General features: G+C 46.1%; 1 long non-coding RNA gene across 1 annotated transcript in view; it reads left to right on the forward strand.

Annotated features, from left to right (window-relative positions):
* Positions 1 to 3754: 3754 nt before the first annotated feature.
* The window catches only part of LOC138283168 (uncharacterized), a 193236-nt gene continuing 179305 nt past the window's right edge, over positions 3755 to 17685 (forward strand). The window contains exon 1 of the long non-coding RNA XR_011201102.1: positions 3755 to 3852. This is a non-coding gene — a long non-coding RNA (uncharacterized lncRNA). The remainder of the gene's footprint in view (positions 3853 to 17685) is intronic.

Raw genomic sequence — 17685 nt, forward strand, 5'->3', positions numbered from 1 at the left:
CAATTCAGATCTCACACTTAGTGGTACATTCCTTATCTTATGTTTGACTGGAACAGCGTTATGCTTGAGTTTTATTGTATGAGAATAATTAGTGATTTTGCCAAGCCGTTCCTGAAATAATTTGGTAAATTTGCGTTGCCATACCTCCGCCGAATTAGAAATGGAGTTAACAGGACTTAAACTCTCTTCATCTAAAACTACAGGTTTGTCTCGACCTGGCTTAATTGCTAGATTAAATTCAGCCTGATGAAGCAACCCTAGAACATTAGTCCCTTTTTTTGCTACATAAATTTTACCACTCAGCGTTCTATCAAAAATGGTCATCAAAGCCCAGAAATAACCCATCAGATCAATTTTGCTACCCTCAAACGCAACAGTGGAAACATCTGGAGGATAAAGAGTTTTAGTGAACCAGTTTTCCATGTACTTTTCCTGAGCCCCTATGATAATGCGGGCTCCTGTGTCAACTAATAATCTAATCTTCTTTCCATCGATAATTACATCCACGTCAGGATCAACAACAACTCTGTTAACATTGGCAGAATCGTTAACTACTAACACGTTCATTTGTTCTTCCACCACACTCTCAGCATCACCACTGATCACACAACGAATGTTGTTCTTTTTTGCACTTCTGCACACTCTCGCAAAGTGTCCCAATTTGTTGCAGTTTCTGCATTGTTGTTGAATAGCTGGACAATTTTGGAACGAAGATACATGCGTGGAAGAACCACATCTGTAACACAAGAGTTTCTGATAGGTTTTGTTCCTTAAAACTGAATTGTCCTGTTTTCTTTCTGAACGTTTAGTATTGCTATCAATTTGCGCATTCACAACTGCTCCAGAAATGGTTGCATTGGCCATGGAAGCCTCTAAAAGTTTGGCATCTTCCATGGAACATTCAATACTTTTGGCAATGTCGATAGCTATGTCTAGCGAAGGATCTTTGCAAGTTAACAACATCTCTTGAATTCTTTTCAAGGAACATCTGGCAACAAGTTGGTCACGGATAAGTTGCAAAGTAAAATTCTCAAATTCACATTTAGCTGCAAGCACTTTCAAGACAGTAATAAAGGTATCAATGCTTTCACTGGGGCCTTGCGATCTCGTGAAAAATTTATAACGATGAACAACAATATTCTTGGTTTTAATGAAGTACTTGTCCAATTGAGCAATGGCCATTTCAAACTCATCTAACTCCTCTTCTTCAGCAAGCTCATAAACTGGAAGATGATCAAATATGTTCTGACCCTCAATTCCCAAATGATAGTACAATAATGTTAGACCTGACAGCCTTAGGGTAGTCACCCCTAACTTTTTTCCTGCCTCCCTCCACTTTGTGGACACTGGTTTTGCTGGTTTTTAGACTCTGCGCACTTTACCACTGCTAACCAGTGCTAAAGTGCATATGCTCTCTCCCTTAAAACATGGTAACCTTGAATCATACCTGATTGGACTATTAATTTACTTATAAGTCCCTAGTAAGGTGCACTTTATGTGCATAGGGCTGGTAAATTAAATGCTACTAGTGGGCCAGCAGCACTGGTTGTGCCACCCACTTAAGTAGCCCCTTTTCCTTGTCTCAGGCCTGCCATTGCAAGGCCTGTGTGTGCAGTTTCACTGCCACCTCGACTTGGCATTTAAAAGTACTTGCCAAGCCTAGAACTCCCCTTTTTCTACATATAAGTCACCCTTAATGTGTGCCCTAGGTAACCCCTAGAGCAGGGTTCTGTGTAGGTAAAAGGCAGGACATGTACCTGTGTAGTTATATGTCCTGGTAGTGTAAAACTCCTAAATTCGTTTTTACACTACTGTGAGGCCTGCTCCCTTCATAGGCTAACACTGGGGCTGCCCTCATACACTGTTGAAGTGGCAGCTGCTGATCTGAAAGGAGCAGGAAGGTCATATTTAGTATGACCAGAATGGTAATACAAAATCCTGCTGACTGGTGAAGTCGGATTTAATATTACTATTCTAGAAATGCCACTTTTAGAAAGTGAGCATTTATTTGCACTTAAATCCTTCTGTGCCTTACAATCCACGTCTGGCTGGGCTTGGTTGACAGCTCCTTGTGCATTCACTCAGACACACCCCAAACACAGGGTACTCAGCCTCACTTGCATACATCAGCATTTTGAATGGGTCTTCCTGGGCTGGGAGGGTGGAGGGCCTGCTCTCACACAAAGGACTGCCACACCCCCTACTGGGACCCTGGCAGACAGGATTGAACTGAAAGGGGACCTGGTGCACTTCTTAGCCACTCTTTGAAGTCTCCCCCACTTCAAAGGCACATTTGGGTATAAAACAGGGCCTCTGCCCTACCTCATCAGACACTTGCTGGAGAAGAAACCTGAACAAGAAACTACATCCTGCCAAGAAGAACTGCCTGGCTGCTCAAAGGACTCACCTGTCTGCTTTCTACAAAGGACTGCTGCCTTGCTGTTGGCCTGCTGCCTTGCAGAACTCTTGTCTGGCTGTGAAAGTGCTCTCCAAGGGCTTGGATTGAGCTTGCCTCCTGTTCCTTGAAGTCTCAGGACCAAAAAGACTTCTCTCTTTCACTTGGACGCTCCGTGCGCCGAAAATTTCGACGCACAGCTTGTTCCGTGGCGAGAAAAACGCCGCACTGATCGACGCGACGCTCTTGGGACGACCGAAAATCCGACGCACGGCTTCGCAAGGACAACGCCGCCCGACCTCTAGAGGAGAAATCGACGCGACGCCTGCCGTGAGATCATAATTTCGACGCGCAGCCCCGCAGAACGACGCGCAGCCGGAAAACAAGCAGGAAAATCCACGCACAGACCCGGGACATCTGGTAATCCCCGTGATCCACGAAAAGAGACTATCCGCGCGCCGGAAAACGACGCACGACTTCCCCGCGTGGAAAATAACGACGCAAGTCCGTGTGTGCTGGGGAGAAATCAACGCACACACCATTTTTCCACGCACCTCTTCTTTTGTGGCCCTCTGAGGAGATTTTTCCACTCCAAACCAGGTACTTGTGCTTGAAAGAGACTTTGTTTATATTCTAAAGACTTAAGACACTGTATATCACTTTTCAGTGATATCCCTACAATTTCCCATTGCAAACTTTATTCTTTTTGACCTACAATTATCCAGATAAATATTATATATTTTTCTAAGTACTGTGTGGTGTATTTTTTGTGGTGCTATATGGTGGTATTGTATGATTTATTGCACAAATACTTTACACATTGCCTTCTAAGTTAAGCCTGACTGCTTGTGCCAAGCTACCAGAGGGTGGGCACAGGATAATCTTGGATTGTGTGTGACTTACCCTGACTAGAGTGAGGACTTTTGCTTGGACAGGGGGTAACCTGACTGCCAACCAAAAACCCCATTTCTAACAAATAAGCTCTTTTTTCTTTCTGGTCTGAACTTATGACCATCAATGGCACCCAGATATGCTTTAAATGATCGTAACCACAGTTTCCATTAAAGAGGAGGATCTCCTGGATCTTGCAGAAACGGCGCTGGAGGTATAACGTTCTGCATATTCACGTAAATATCACACAACGTAAAATGTAGATAGCATACCAATGTACAAAAATGTTTACATTATTGTACAATGCGCTGGATTAGTGCAACGCTGTTGAATGTAATATTGTGCCAGTGCTCAATGTAAACACTTGTTATTGTCCCAATTAAAGATGGCCGAATTGAGTACCAAGTGCCAAGTATTAAGTCAGTTTTCTGTTTTTCTTTTTTAAAAGGGCCGTCGTTTATTTCTATTGAAAATTGCAAGTCCTTGTCAGAAGCTGGAAGAAGAAAAAACCTTCTCGACAACGCGGCTAGAAAGGAGAAAAATAGCGTGAAGACTGCCGCTTGGAGGTGCAAATTATACATGCCTGAGAAGACGCGTGCCAAGGGCAGTGCTCGCGTTTTCACACACGCTGAGGCGGTGTCATGGTAACAGCCAAGACGCGTGCCAAAGGCAGTGTTCGCGTTTTCACACATGCTGAGGCGGTGTCATGGTAACAGCCATGAACACCAGGCGCCGTTATTGAAAAAAAATAAGAGCCGTTAATGTGCGAGCGCGTTGGAAAAAACACTTTAGTTGCCCAGAACACATGTATAAGCGAGAGAAAAAAAACACAGCGAGCGCTTACGACAAAAAAAACAACGAGCGCTCGCACAGAAAAGGAATAAACTAACACAGTGCGCGCTCGCATAAAGAGGAATAAACTCACATAGTGCGCGCAGAGCGCATAGCCGACATGACCTCTGAACCCCCGCCAGGAAAGCAAATTTGTCCAAATCACAGGAGTCCGCAGCTGTCCATGTAAAACAGCAGAGGCGTGTTAAAAATAGATGAAGCGGAACGAAACCTTCGGTAGTAAGTTTAGTACACAGTGAGCTTCACCCTTGTCACCATTGAAGTGAGGGGAAACGAGTCTTCACAAAAGAAGTGCTTTTCTTCATTTATTCACCAAAAAGGAAAGTCAGAAGAGATCCACGAACAACGGGGGCACAGAGGAAAGAAACCGTCTTCTGCGGCACATAGAACACCGTGACATCATGTCAATGATGCCACGCTGTTCCATGTCCCCACGAGAGGATACAAAGCGAAACAATCACTACAAGGAGTCAGCTCATGTATTCTTGCAGTCATCTTCCCTGTTTGGGATTGGGGATGACTGTTCCTCGAGCAGGACTCCGCCTTCACTTTCTTTGCTACCCCAGGATGAAGCAAGTACAGTCCAGCCTTCGATGCAGCCTCTCTTTGCTGGGTCCGGAGAACAGCAGGACAATCCTTCTTTGGTTCTCCGTCCGGAACAGATGAGATCTGAGGTCGGATGCCAGCGGTGCCATTTTTCTGCCTGTTTCCTGCCCTCAGGGGATGTAGTAACTATTAGCCAATGGGCTACCAAGGTCCCTCCTGCCTAGTGACGAGTTCCAGCAAAGTGTGGCTTCGAGCTAGCCCAGAATGCACTAGTATGCCCACTCTGCAGAATCCTTCTCTTGGCTCCCGATCCCATCCCAGAAGTGTGGCAAGAGGTGCAGCAACCTGCCACACCTCTGGGAAAACAAACCCATGGAGAAAACAGTTTGGAAATGGCTTTTCCCTGTCTGTCCAAGATGCCAGTGTCTCTGCTAAAACTTATTGGCAATGGCTTTTCCCTCTGTCCAAGATGCCAGTGTCTCTACTAAAACAAAAGAGATGCCCCTTTTATGTGTGACTACCATTTGCTTTTCAACTGAAACTTCCCCTTGTGAAGCTCACATTTTGAATTCAAACCCAAACTAGCCATCCTACTAGGAGGTCACACCAGTACCCTCTGCAGATCCTTTGTGTTCCTTCCTGAGAATCATTCACAAATCTCTCCAGGACGGCAGAAGGCTGTCTCGAGGGCAGCAGCTTGTGTGCAATTATAAACAGTCACTGGAAATGTTGGGCAACAAAGTGGGAACTTTCTAGAGTTGCAGTTTGTAAACTAGTGGCATTAAATTCGATTGGGCAACACGTCAGACCTAGGGACAGATGTACAAAGCATTTTTCAAGTCGCAAAGGGGCCAATTCACAGAATCGGCCCGTTTGCGACTTGAAAAATGCTTTTTGGGATGTACAAAGCCCAAACTGCGATTCGGTAACTTGCTACTGAATTGCAGTTTGGGTTTTGCGATTCGGTATTAGGAAGGGGGGTGTCCCTTCCTAATACCGAATCCAAATGGTATGTATGATTGTTTTGTGACCGCGAAAGTTTCAAATTGGTGCTAACCCATTCGCAAACAGGAAGGGGTCCCCATGGGACCCCTTCCCCTTTGTGAATGGCAGCGAAAATATTTTTTCAGAGCAGGCAGTGGTCCCACCGACCACTGCCTGCTCTGAAAAAATTAAAAGAAAACCTTTCATTTTTGATTTTGAAATGCATCTCGTTTTCCTTTAAGGATTTCAAAACAAAAAAACTGCTTTATTTAAAAGCAGTCACAGACATGGTGGTTCAGCAGGCCACCATCCCTGTGAGGGCAGCCATTCCCAATGGGGTCGCAAATTGCAACCTACCTCATGAATATTCATGAGGTAGGTCATTTGCAATCCCATTGGGAATCGCACACAGTGTAAAGTACACTGTTGTACATCCGGTATTGCGACTTGCAAATTGCGAGTCACCAAGACTCGCAGTTTGCAAGTCGCAATACCGGATCTTTGTCCATGTGGCCCCTAATGCACTGATAATTTGGATACCTTGAAGTATCAACTTTAATAGTCCCATTTAGAAATTAGCACTTCTGAGTTGTCAGCGTGTTCCTTTGTACTCGCCAATAGGGCTAATATCCTTTCCACAGTAAAAACGAAAATGTGGGCGTGGCTTTTAGTGCCACGAAATGTAAAAACACACGTCCTTCTTTTTAATATCCACCACCGTGCCTTAGGGGTTTTTAGTCCTGCCTTAGGGGTAATGTATGTAAATTAAAAAGGAACGTTTGGGCCATGCTATATGTTTAAATGGCAAAATAAAGTTAGCAGTTTAAAATCTTCTCTACCAGCAATGGCAGTCTGGGTGTCATGTTTTACTTTTTCACACTTGTGGTGGCACAACCAGGGCTGCAGTCCATGAGGTAAACTTAACATAAAGACCCTGGGTACCCCGGTACCCTATCCCAGGGACCCATAAGTAAGTTAACCTATGCCAATTGGGTAATAAGGGCCAACATACATGCAGTGAGGCCTAATCAAGGGGGCCCAGTGCACAACAGAGTTATTTCACCAGCACTTAATAGTCAAAAAGTGAGAGTGAACCTGCAAAAAGCCATTTCCTCACTGCATGGCTATACCTAACCTTCATTTCTGCTCTGCTCAATCATCTCCCATCATCAGAGCGAAGCTCAAGGGAACACCTGCCCACTCCATTGCCATTCTGTTGCAAGAGGTGCAAGATTTTGCTCTCCAAAGGAGCCATTGAGAAAGTAGAAGGATGGAGTGCTTCGACCTCTCCTAGATCTTCATCCTCTGAATGCTTTCATATAGAGGGACAAATTCAATATGTTCATGCTGGCTCAGGTTCTGTGTGCCCTGGATCTGGGTGGCTGGATGGTATCCTTAGAGCTGCAGGATGTGAATTTTCATATACTAGTCCTGTACTCTCACAGAATTACCTGCAATCCAAGGTAGGCCAGGAGCATTTTCAGTTTGGCCTCATCATTGCCCTTCATGTGTTCAGGAAAGTGATGGTGGTAATCATCGCCCATATTCAGAAGTCAGGGATACCAGTCTTCCCTGACGTTGATGACTGTCTATTGAAGGCAGGCTCGTCACACTCAGTCATAGACTACCACTAGATGACAGCGAACCTCCTGACATCAACAACGAGCCAAAGTAGGTTCTGACTCCTTGTGAACGAGTCGCCCCGACCATGTCCACGCCAGCGTCACCTAACTCCTTGTCGGGCAAACCCGACACGTCAGTTCCGCGCTCCCATGGCAACATGGGAACGCTCCAGGCGTCGATGACGCGTTTCCCTGTTTCCAGGGAAACGCTCGAAGACTTCCGGGCCATAGAGGGTGAAAAGGCGGAGGTGAGTGGAACGAGAGAGAAAGGAGTCGGAGGAGCAAACGATTGTGGAGCAGGACGAACCGAAGAAGAGCAGCGTGACGAGACGGACGAGGAAGCAGTCGTAGCAGGAGACGAGGAGAAGAAGACCGCCCACGGAGAAGAACCAGAGCCGGAAAACCGAGGAGCCAGCCACGACCCAGGAGGGTCGTGGCTTGCAAAGGTACGGTCCCTCTTGGGGACACGAGAACCTAGAACTAAAAGGGCACTGGGGAAGGGAACCGGGGAGTTGGGAGAGGAGAAAAGGGAAAGGGCGCAGTCCCAGTAATCGAGGGGAGACTGGCTACCTTGCTCAACCCGGGAGCACAATGTGTTAACTAGACACCCGTCACCACTATTCGTTGTCCATTGCACTGGTGTATCGTCACTCTATCCCTATCTCTCTACAACCCCTTTCCCCTCCTCTATAGTAAAGAAAACCCCAGAAATACCCAGTCACTTACCTTGGCGTTCTTCTGTTTCTCTTGCCGGTAATCCACTGGAGCCGCCCGAGTTTCCCAGAATCCACCGACCTAGGAAGCAAGGAGGAGAAGAAGAAGACAGAGTTAAAAAGAAGAGAAGAACCCCAGCCAAAGACCCTATAGTAGACTGTAATCTCTCAGAACAAAAGAAGATTAAAAATAAAATCCTTACTTACCTTACTGCCCGGTCTCAGCCTTGTTTATACCGTCCAGCCTACCACACTCCTTTGCAGGAGCGTCCTTTTGTTGGAGCGACAATGGGTGTGGTCAAGTTCAAAGTCTTTCCTCCATGCAACGAGTCTAGGATATTCGGGCTATGATCCTGATGTATGAGCGTCTGTCCTAGATCTTGGCGAGAGCAGCTCTGAGGCTTCTTGACCTGTTAGCCTCTTGCATTCTGCTTGTTGACTATGCCAGGTGAAATATGCATGCTTTGCAGTAGAATCTGACGTCCCAGCGAACCCAGCACTAAGGCAACCTGTTAGATGCTATCTAGGTCCCAAAGGTGGCTGCGCTCAACCTGCAGCTTCACTGCAATTGGACGAGTGTCAGACTTCTCTCCCTTCCCCACTAGCAGCTAAAGGTGGTGACGGATGCATCACTGCTGGGTCGGGCAGATCATCTGGAAGAGGTAGAGATCAAAGATCTTTGCTCCCCTACAGAAACGCAGCTCTATACCAGTCTTTTGGAGTTGGGGGATTGTTTGTCTGATGCTGAAGGCTTTACAATCATCCATCAAGGGGAGTCTGGTACTGTTCCTCACAGATGACACTGATGCCATGTGGTACTACTACAACTACAACAGAGTGGGGTCGTGGGTCCTGTGCCAAGACACTTGGTGCCTCTGAACCACCTGGAGAGATACTTGAATGCCATGCCAGACGAGCTCAGCCAGCAGTGCCTGGCAGATAATGAATGGCGTTTGCATCCAACCCTGGCTAGATCTTTATGCTACAATGGAGAACGTGTATTGTCTAAACTTTTTTGCACATTGGAGATCCCCCAAAAGCACTCTCTAGCACACATGTATTTTGGCTCGAGTGGAGCACTGGACTCCTGTACGACTTCCTGCCTTTGCCTATGCTGTCCTGAGTTCTAGAGAAGACCAAGAATGACCAGGCATAAGTCATTCTAGTGGCTCCAGATTGGTGCCATGAGTGTTTGGTATCTGGAACTTCACTGCATGAGTGTCTGTTCCTGATCAGGTTGTCACTTTGAGAGGTGCTTCTGTCACAGCAGCAGAGCTGGGTTCTGCATCTGAACCAGCTGAGGTTGTGGATGCCATCCTTGCTGCCAAGCATCCATCTAAAAGGTTAATTTATGCCAGATGCTGGGACAAATTTATAGTCTGGTGTGGAGCCTGCAAGACAGACCCTTTTCCAAACCAAACTGTTGGATGCTTTATTATGTGGTTTTCTCTTTGTCCCAGCAAGGCTTTGCTTTGGGACCTCTTAAAGGTTATTTGTCATCCCTATTGGCTTGTTTTGTGTTTCCTGGACCAAGGGTCCTTGTTTAAATCACTTGTTTTGAAGGAGTTTATTAAATATTTGACACACATGCTGGTGGATACCCTAACTGCAGATTCCTCACTGCCCTCCTACCACTTCATTCTGTAGAGTGGCATATTTTTGATATCTATTAAGGTAAGAATCTTCACACCGGCATCAATGATTATGCCTGGCTCTTCATCTAAGGGCAGGAAGAGTCACGCAATAAACTGACATCAGAGTGCAGCAGTGGCACTTATGTGCAGCCCTGTCCCATCATTTCCAGGGATGATACAGGGACAGAGCAGAGGAGCACTGCGCCACCTAGCTAAACACAAGAGCACTACTAAAAACGCTTCTGGATCCTGTCTAGTGGGTGGGAAATACTCTTAGAGAGGAATGTGTGGTTAGGTAGAGTATCCACCAGAAAAGCTTACCAAGAACACACAAGGGCTTACAACCCTTCCACTACTTACCATTGGTTGGCTTCTCGTATCTCTCATTTGCCTTCTTCTTATTTGATTGTTTTTCCTGTCCCACCTTGTCAATCTTGTATTTTTCACTCCTATGGAGCACAGCTTCTCTCTACCATCTGTTTGTCTGGTTGACTTTAATGCTATGACTGCTCACTTTTAAGGAATTACTTTTTTCTATTGTATGTGTTTTTAGGTCCCTCGTACGTTTCTCTTCCCCTCCACGTTGCTTCTCCCCCCTGCACTAGTTTTGCTTTCTGTTGCCTGTGTACTTCTCTCTCCCATGCTCCACATTGCTTTCCTTCAACCGTGTTTTGTTCCTTTGTTGTTTTTCTCAGGTTGCTTCTCACATACCCGCCATATTGCTGCCTACCCATGTTTCTAGCTATTGTATTGCTTCTCTCCCTGCTGTATTGCTTCACACACACCTCCTCCAACCTGTTCAATTGTTTTAATTATTTGAAAGTGCTTTAGTACTACCGTTGAAAAAAGATTTGCTAAAGACATCTGTGTGACTCTCAGAAATTTGGCATAGGAAGGCATTCCACTCATTGATTACCATTGGCATTCTGTGAGTTGTTACTCAAACTTCTGGCTTTCCATTTTCTGGCTTTATTTCTTTAGGCTCTCCAGGTTCAGTTCGTCCCTCCCGTTGCCTAAACCGTGTTTTCTGTATTGTTCCATGAACTCACTTTCTGTTGACAAGCCTTTAAATCTTGTTCTTATCTTGTCACATTTGCTGTGCATTCAAAGACCGAGGTCAAATGTCAGGTTCCGTCTTCCAAGGACGCTTGTTTACTTTTCCTTCTCAGACTCCAACGTGAGAGGATTTATGTGACAATCTTGCTGGATACTGAGTGAAAAAGAGTTTTTTCTAGCATACAACAACATTTAACTGAACTGTGTAAGTATTTTAGAATATATCAGAATTGTGAGTGCACAAAAAGCACAGTTTTTGGTATTTCTGAAGTGTGTTGGAAACAAATACTTTAATATGATCAAAACGAATCATGAACTAGGTGATGCAATTTCCACACATTTTCATCTGTGTACTGCATAGTTGTAATAGTAAAACTGTATATCTGTCCAAATGTAATGGTCATTTCAATTCAAAATGTGTTATCTTTAATGGCAGTGTGCTACCACACCATGAACACTCCACTCTACACCACTCCACTGCACTTTACCCCACTCCACACCACTGCACTCTGCACTACTCCACGCCACTTTATACTATGCCTCTATACTCTACCCTGTACCACTACTCTATGCCAACGCACACTCTTCTCCACTCTACTCTACACCATTGCAATCTTTGCCACTGCACTCTACACCACTCCATTCTAGGCCATACCAATCTACTCTGCACAATTCCACTCTACACCACTGTACTCTACGCCACTCTGCAACACTGCACTCTACGCCACTGCACTCTATGCAACACTGCACTCTACGCCACTGCACTCTATGCCAATATACTCTACGCCAATGCAGTTTACTCTGTAACACTTAATTCTATGCCCCTGCACTGTGTGCCAGTCCACTGTGCACCACTCTAATCTACTCTGCACCATTGCGCTCTATGTTACTGCACTCTAAACCACTTTACACCATTACATTCTGTGGCACTCTACCCTGCTCCATTCCACTCTACATCACTCCTCTCTACTCTGAAACAATCTACTCTTCACCACTGCACTCTACGCCACTCTGCTCTACGCCACCCCGCTCTACGCCACCCCACTCTGCACCACTCTATGCCACTCTACACCATGCACTCTATGCCACTGCACTCTACTCTACTCTATGCCACTTTGCTGTGCGCCACTCTATTCTGCACCACCCTAGTATGTGCCACTCCACTCTGCACCACTGCACTCTAGTATGCATCACTCTTACCTACACCACTGCATTCTAAAACGTTGCATAGTACACCACTGAATTCACTGTCACTGCACTCTACGCCACTATCCTCTGCAACACTTTATGCCAATGCACTCTAAACCAGTCCACCATACTCTATGCCACTCCAGTGTATTCCACTCTATATGACTCCACGCTATGCCACTCCAATAGACAACACTCTGTGCAATTCCACTCTACCACACTATACTCCACTCTTCACCATTCCACTCTACAACACTCCCCACCACTCTCCTCTATGCCACTCATTTTTAGGCATGCTGAGCAGCAGCAATGCTGGTGAACAACATGGCTAAACACATTGGCAAAGTCAATAGCTCTTGCATAGGAAAGACTCATTGACTTTGCCAATTCTTATTATACTTACCGATCCATCTCGATTGTAAGTGTGAGCATGTGTTGCTGTGAAGAGAATGAAATAGGGTAATTTACTGTAAATTTTCAAATCAAAGTCTGTCAAGACTTATTGTTTCCAGGGTAATATCAAACGATGCAGTCACAAATGTTTACAATGAATGAAGTTGGAAGTGTATACATGATTCCTCCCCACTTAGACCACACTCTTTTCGCAGCAGTGGTTATTTGTTGAACTTTTTAAATAATGCGAAGTCATTTTTAGAACTACTACTAGGTCCATTGTTGCATTTAGACTGTAATCAATGCTAGATATGTAATAACTTCCATGAGTGTGAAGGGTTGTGGTGAGAGTTCAGGACTGCTGTTTATTCATAATGGTGCGTGTTGTGCCATTGTCACGTCAAAGGGTGCCCATTGTCTTACTAAATACGCTTCTCTTCGGCCTGTAATGCATTACAGATGGAATTATTAGAATAGTGTGTGTTTGTTTTATGCAGGAATGACTCCCGCGGACTACTTCTTGTGCAAGAATGTACAGTTTTTCCTGACTAATACAATATTTATTTTTTTATTAACAATGCTCGTTACACAGTTGATTCAAGATGCAATGAAAGATAATTATGTCGAGAATCCATCAGCATGTGTTATAAATTACAGCCATTATGGACATTGTAGAATATGAACTGGCTCCTTTGCGGCCTGCAACTTGACTTACAGATCACTTCAAGGAGGTCACAGTAGTGCCTTTACTTCCATTCTTCCTCAATCTCCCTACTCCTCACCACCCCAAAAGGCCGTCGAAGCACCCCACATTTTCACCTATTTTTTGGGACACCCTTTACTCTCATACCCCACCCTCTCTGCCCTTTGGCACCAGTCGAGGTCAGAGTCCCAATCCATGACACAAGGGGAGGACAGGCCTACCCCACCATTCCACTTGGCTAACCCAGCTGCCATTGTCGCCCACATCTTCTGATATTTTGGCCTGCATTCCTCCCCCGAAATTAGCAAGATCAGCCACTTGGCATCCAGGGTAACAGGTCTGCCCAGAACCTGTGAAAGTTTGTCTGTCACTGTTCGCCAATAGGTCTGAATAAGCGGGCATACCAGCAGGATATGTAAAAGGAACCCTCTTGTCCACACCCTCGAAGACACTGTGATGAAGTAGCCCTGCCTATCTTATGGGGTAGGGTTCTGGGATAGTAGGATCTGTGGAAGATTCAAACTTGGACTAGTGTAAACCTAACTGGGATTGCTATCTCCCTCGGACTCCTTAGGGCCTCAGTCCAGGCATCATTGTCAAGTCCCCTAGGTCTCTGGACCAGACCTCCCTCAAGGACACTAATGGGTCTGGAGAACTGTACACTAGATTCTTGTAGTTCAATGAGATGGTCTTGTCGGGTGTGGCCTCTGTAAGGAGCCTCTCTACTAGAGGAGTGGCCTCCTGCAGTTGTTCATCTTCCAATATGTGGCGTCTCGGTGCATGGCCGAGCCGGAGATACCTGTATCTTTCGGCATCAGCCAGTGTGAATTCCTGTTGGAGAATGTCAAACTGTATGTAAGACTGCCCGCTCCAGACATCCCCCAAGCGCTCAATACCGATGAGCTCCTATTTTGAGAAACCCTCCAGACTGCCCACCTCCTTTAGTAGATCACTATCCGAGAAAGGCGTTGTATCAGTAAGCTTATTCTGCCAACCCAAGAAGCCTGTGGCCTCCCTCCACACCCGAACCACTGTCTGAGTGTGGGTTAGTAGGGCCCGATCATACACCGTGGTAAATTACCACCATATAGCCCCTCTTACCCATCACAGCTCTGTCTACTCAGTATGCTGGCTCTACGCGGTCGCTAAAGACCCAAGCATTTGCCACCACCAACTGCGTGGCCCAGTAATATTCAAGGGCATCTGGGACTGTGTGTACACCCCCACTGGAATTTGTAGAGGGCAATACATGGAGCACTACCATTCCAGAACATAAGGCAAACTGAGCTGCCTATTCGCCGGAAAAGCTCTGTCATGATTTTGTAAGGTGAGTTCTGAAATATGTAGAGCAGGCGTGGGAGGGACATGATTTTATAAACTGCTGCTCTACCCATCAGTGACAAGGACAATGCTCTCCAATGCTCTACATCCCTATGTTGATTCTTATCGAGTAAGTCCTGCGAATTACAGGTAACATGGATCCCCAAATACTTAAAGCATCAGTTGCTTGTGGTGCTAAGCAGCTTTGAAGAACCCTCAGGGAGCCCCCTGACAATAGAAAGTCTAAGGATTTACACTAGTTTATACAATAGCCAGAGAGATCCCCAAATATATGAAATATTTGTAAACTTCTGTCAATGGAGAGCGCTGGTAGTGCGAGGTAAGACATGATATTATCTGTTCATAGGGAAATCTCCTCCAATACTCACTCCTTGTACCAAGGGATCTTGATGAACCCAGGCTGCCAGGGGCTCCAGCACTAGTGCGAAGATCATGGGGCTAGAGGACAGCCCTGCCTCGCCCCTCTATGCAAAGTAAAGACGGGGGATACTGTGCCGTTTACTTTCACTGGCACTAATGGACTTTGGTACAGGAGGCTCAACCAGCTGCAAAATTTAGGGCCAAAGCCCAACCGTGTCAACGCAGCCAAAAAATAGTTCCACTCAATGCTATCAAATGCCATTATAGCGTCCCAGGCCAACAGGACTGGAGGACTCAGTCATATGTAGCATGCCATAAAGATGACGCAGATTACGGTGGGTGCTCCTGTGTGGCATAAAGCCCGACTGATCGGGGTGTATCACTGAAGTGATAGCTGCACTTAGTGTACGCAAGGGAGCCTCTACCAGTACTTTGGCTTCTGCTTTTAATAGGGAAATTGGTCTGTAGGAGCTGCAGTCTGTTGGCAGTTTGCCTTCCTTATGTACCACTACTATCGTAGCGAGTCTTTGGTCTTCTGGCAGAAAGCAGCTCTCTCTTGCCGCCTGGAACATGCCTCGCATGTATGGAGCTACCTTGTCTGCCACTGTCTTGTACAGTTCAATGGGCAGGCTGTTAGGCCCCACTGCCTTCCCTGAGTAGGTTTCATATGGCCAATGCAATCTTGGACACCAACAGCTCTTCTTCCAGAGTCTCTATCGCTTTTCTGATTAATATATGAAGTATGATATCCTTTAGAGACTCTGTACAGTCCCCTTCCATCATAGTCATTGTGGATGCATAAATGCCCTCGTAGTAAGTTGCAAAAGCCTCCGCTATGTCGTTACTATTATTGTGGAGCATGCCGTTGTCGTCAGTCACCTCTAGCACCCAGGACCGTTCTTTATCCCTCTTCCCTAACCACACCAGTAATTTATTGGTCTTATCAAGGATGTCTTATAGTCGGCGTTGTGTAGCTAGGGCATAATTACACAATTTTTCGTCCACCAGGGCTCGCAGCTCGCACTGTTGGAGACGTAGGAGGTGACGGGTCCTTCCAAATCCTCCCTCGCTATTTTGTCCTCTATGTCTGCGATATCTTTTTCTATAACCACACAGTGCTGAAGAGCTTCCTTCTTTTCCCCTCTCAACAGGGCCTGGCCACATATGACAACATTAAGCTCCTCCCAAAGGCTACAGGCTGATGTAACTGTACCCTTGTTTTCTTCAAAGTAGGTGTCTGCTCCAGTTTGCAGCTTGTCCCTAATCTGCGTATCACACAGGTGCCAAGGGTCTAATTTGGGGGCCAGTTTAAAATGGCAAGTCGGGCCCCGTAGTTGCACCTAAACCAGAGTGATCTGAGATCCCTCTCGGCCATAGCATCGCCGTGCAGAACCTGTATGCATGGGCATGTTGTGTGAAAGAAAACATGGTCAATACGAGAAAAGCTGCCATGGGCTGCTGAGAAATAAGTGAATTGTTTCATATGCGGATTATGTTTGCGCCAAAGATCAGTCAAGCCCATGGCCTCTACAAAGGGGCTTAGTTGACCTCCCATACCACCCGAGACAGCACCCCTTGTTCTATCTAGCGCCGGATCCAACACTGCATTCGTGTCACCCCCCAAGATGAGTACCCCAACTGACAATTCCAGAAGAAGTGCACCTAAGTCGAAAAGACTTTGGGCATGAAGTCTAGGCAGGATATGTAGCATGCCAATATTAAAGGGAGTGCCCTCCCAGGTGGCAGACAATACCACGCATCGACCAAGGGGGTTGTGTCTGATGCGGTGAACTAAGAGGGGCACTGACTTCTTGACTAATATCCCAGTCCCCCTTGAGTCAGTTGTGTATCTGGTGTGGGCAAGTAAGGTATAGCTGATTCTATCTAGGGCCTTATAATGAGTGCCATGCAGGTGTGTCTCTTGGAGTAGTACTAGCTCAGGGGCATGTTTGCGTAAGTATTGTAGGACCCGAGTGCGCTTTACCTTACTCCCCAGTCCGTTCTCATTGCAAGTCTATATGGTCAGGTCATGTCATGCTTGTGGTGTAGTTTACAAAGGTAAAGTGTTGTAACAGGATTCGGGGCGCACAGGAAATCCACTACTGGAGTAACAAAACTCTGCTGATTCTTACGCACAGGGGCTGAAATGAATGAATCGGTATTCGAGCATAGAGAAAAACAACCAGGTTGAAAGCTAAGCCAAAACAATCGTCTCCATCTAAAAAACTCCCCCCACCCTGATTCCCTGCATGTGAGAATAGATCCACCCACCTCCCCAACTTTCAGAGAGCCTGTTGTTCAAGGAGCATCAACATTTGTGGGTGGTGCCACCATGCAGCCACACATCAGGATAATGGATAAGGAGAGCATGTCCCATGAGTTGTCAAGTCAAAGAAATAACCCCACTATCTCGAATAACTGAGGAATGTCACATCCCCCCCCAAAAAAAAAACTCACCCCCGCAAGCAACAGGGTATTACTTTATTAGATAAGGGGTTCGCAGGCAAGTCTCACAAGAGGTGGCAAATCCTCACCACACGGTCTTCCAAAGCATGGAGCTCACTCCACTACCACCCCTTGGGCAGGGAAGTGTCACCCTCATGTCTGGCGATCAGAGGCAACATTGCTGTCATTCAATATCAATGAGTCACACTTCAAGAGTTCTCTCAGGGAGAACCATACTGTTTTGTCTCTGAAGAGGGAGGGCTACGATGTGCCAGTTAAGCCCATGAGGAGTGTATTGATTTGGGCACGAGAGCCCCTCCAGCCCACAACACCACAGCCTTCCAACCAGTCCCACCCATCCTCAGGCATGGTGAAGTGCCACACTTTACCATCCGCAATCTCTTGTAATTTTGCTGGGTACATCATCAAGTACTTCAACTCTTTAACCCTCAGAGCTATTTTAACCTCCTCAAAGTTTGGTCTTTGCTTTTGTACTTGTAATGTAACGTTAGGAAAAAAGTGGATGACAGCATTTTTGTGTCAGAGATTACCATGGATTTGT

Source organism: Pleurodeles waltl, chromosome 3_1 (genome assembly GCF_031143425.1).
Source record: "Pleurodeles waltl isolate 20211129_DDA chromosome 3_1, aPleWal1.hap1.20221129, whole genome shotgun sequence".
Taxonomy (NCBI): domain Eukaryota; kingdom Metazoa; phylum Chordata; class Amphibia; order Caudata; family Salamandridae; genus Pleurodeles; species Pleurodeles waltl.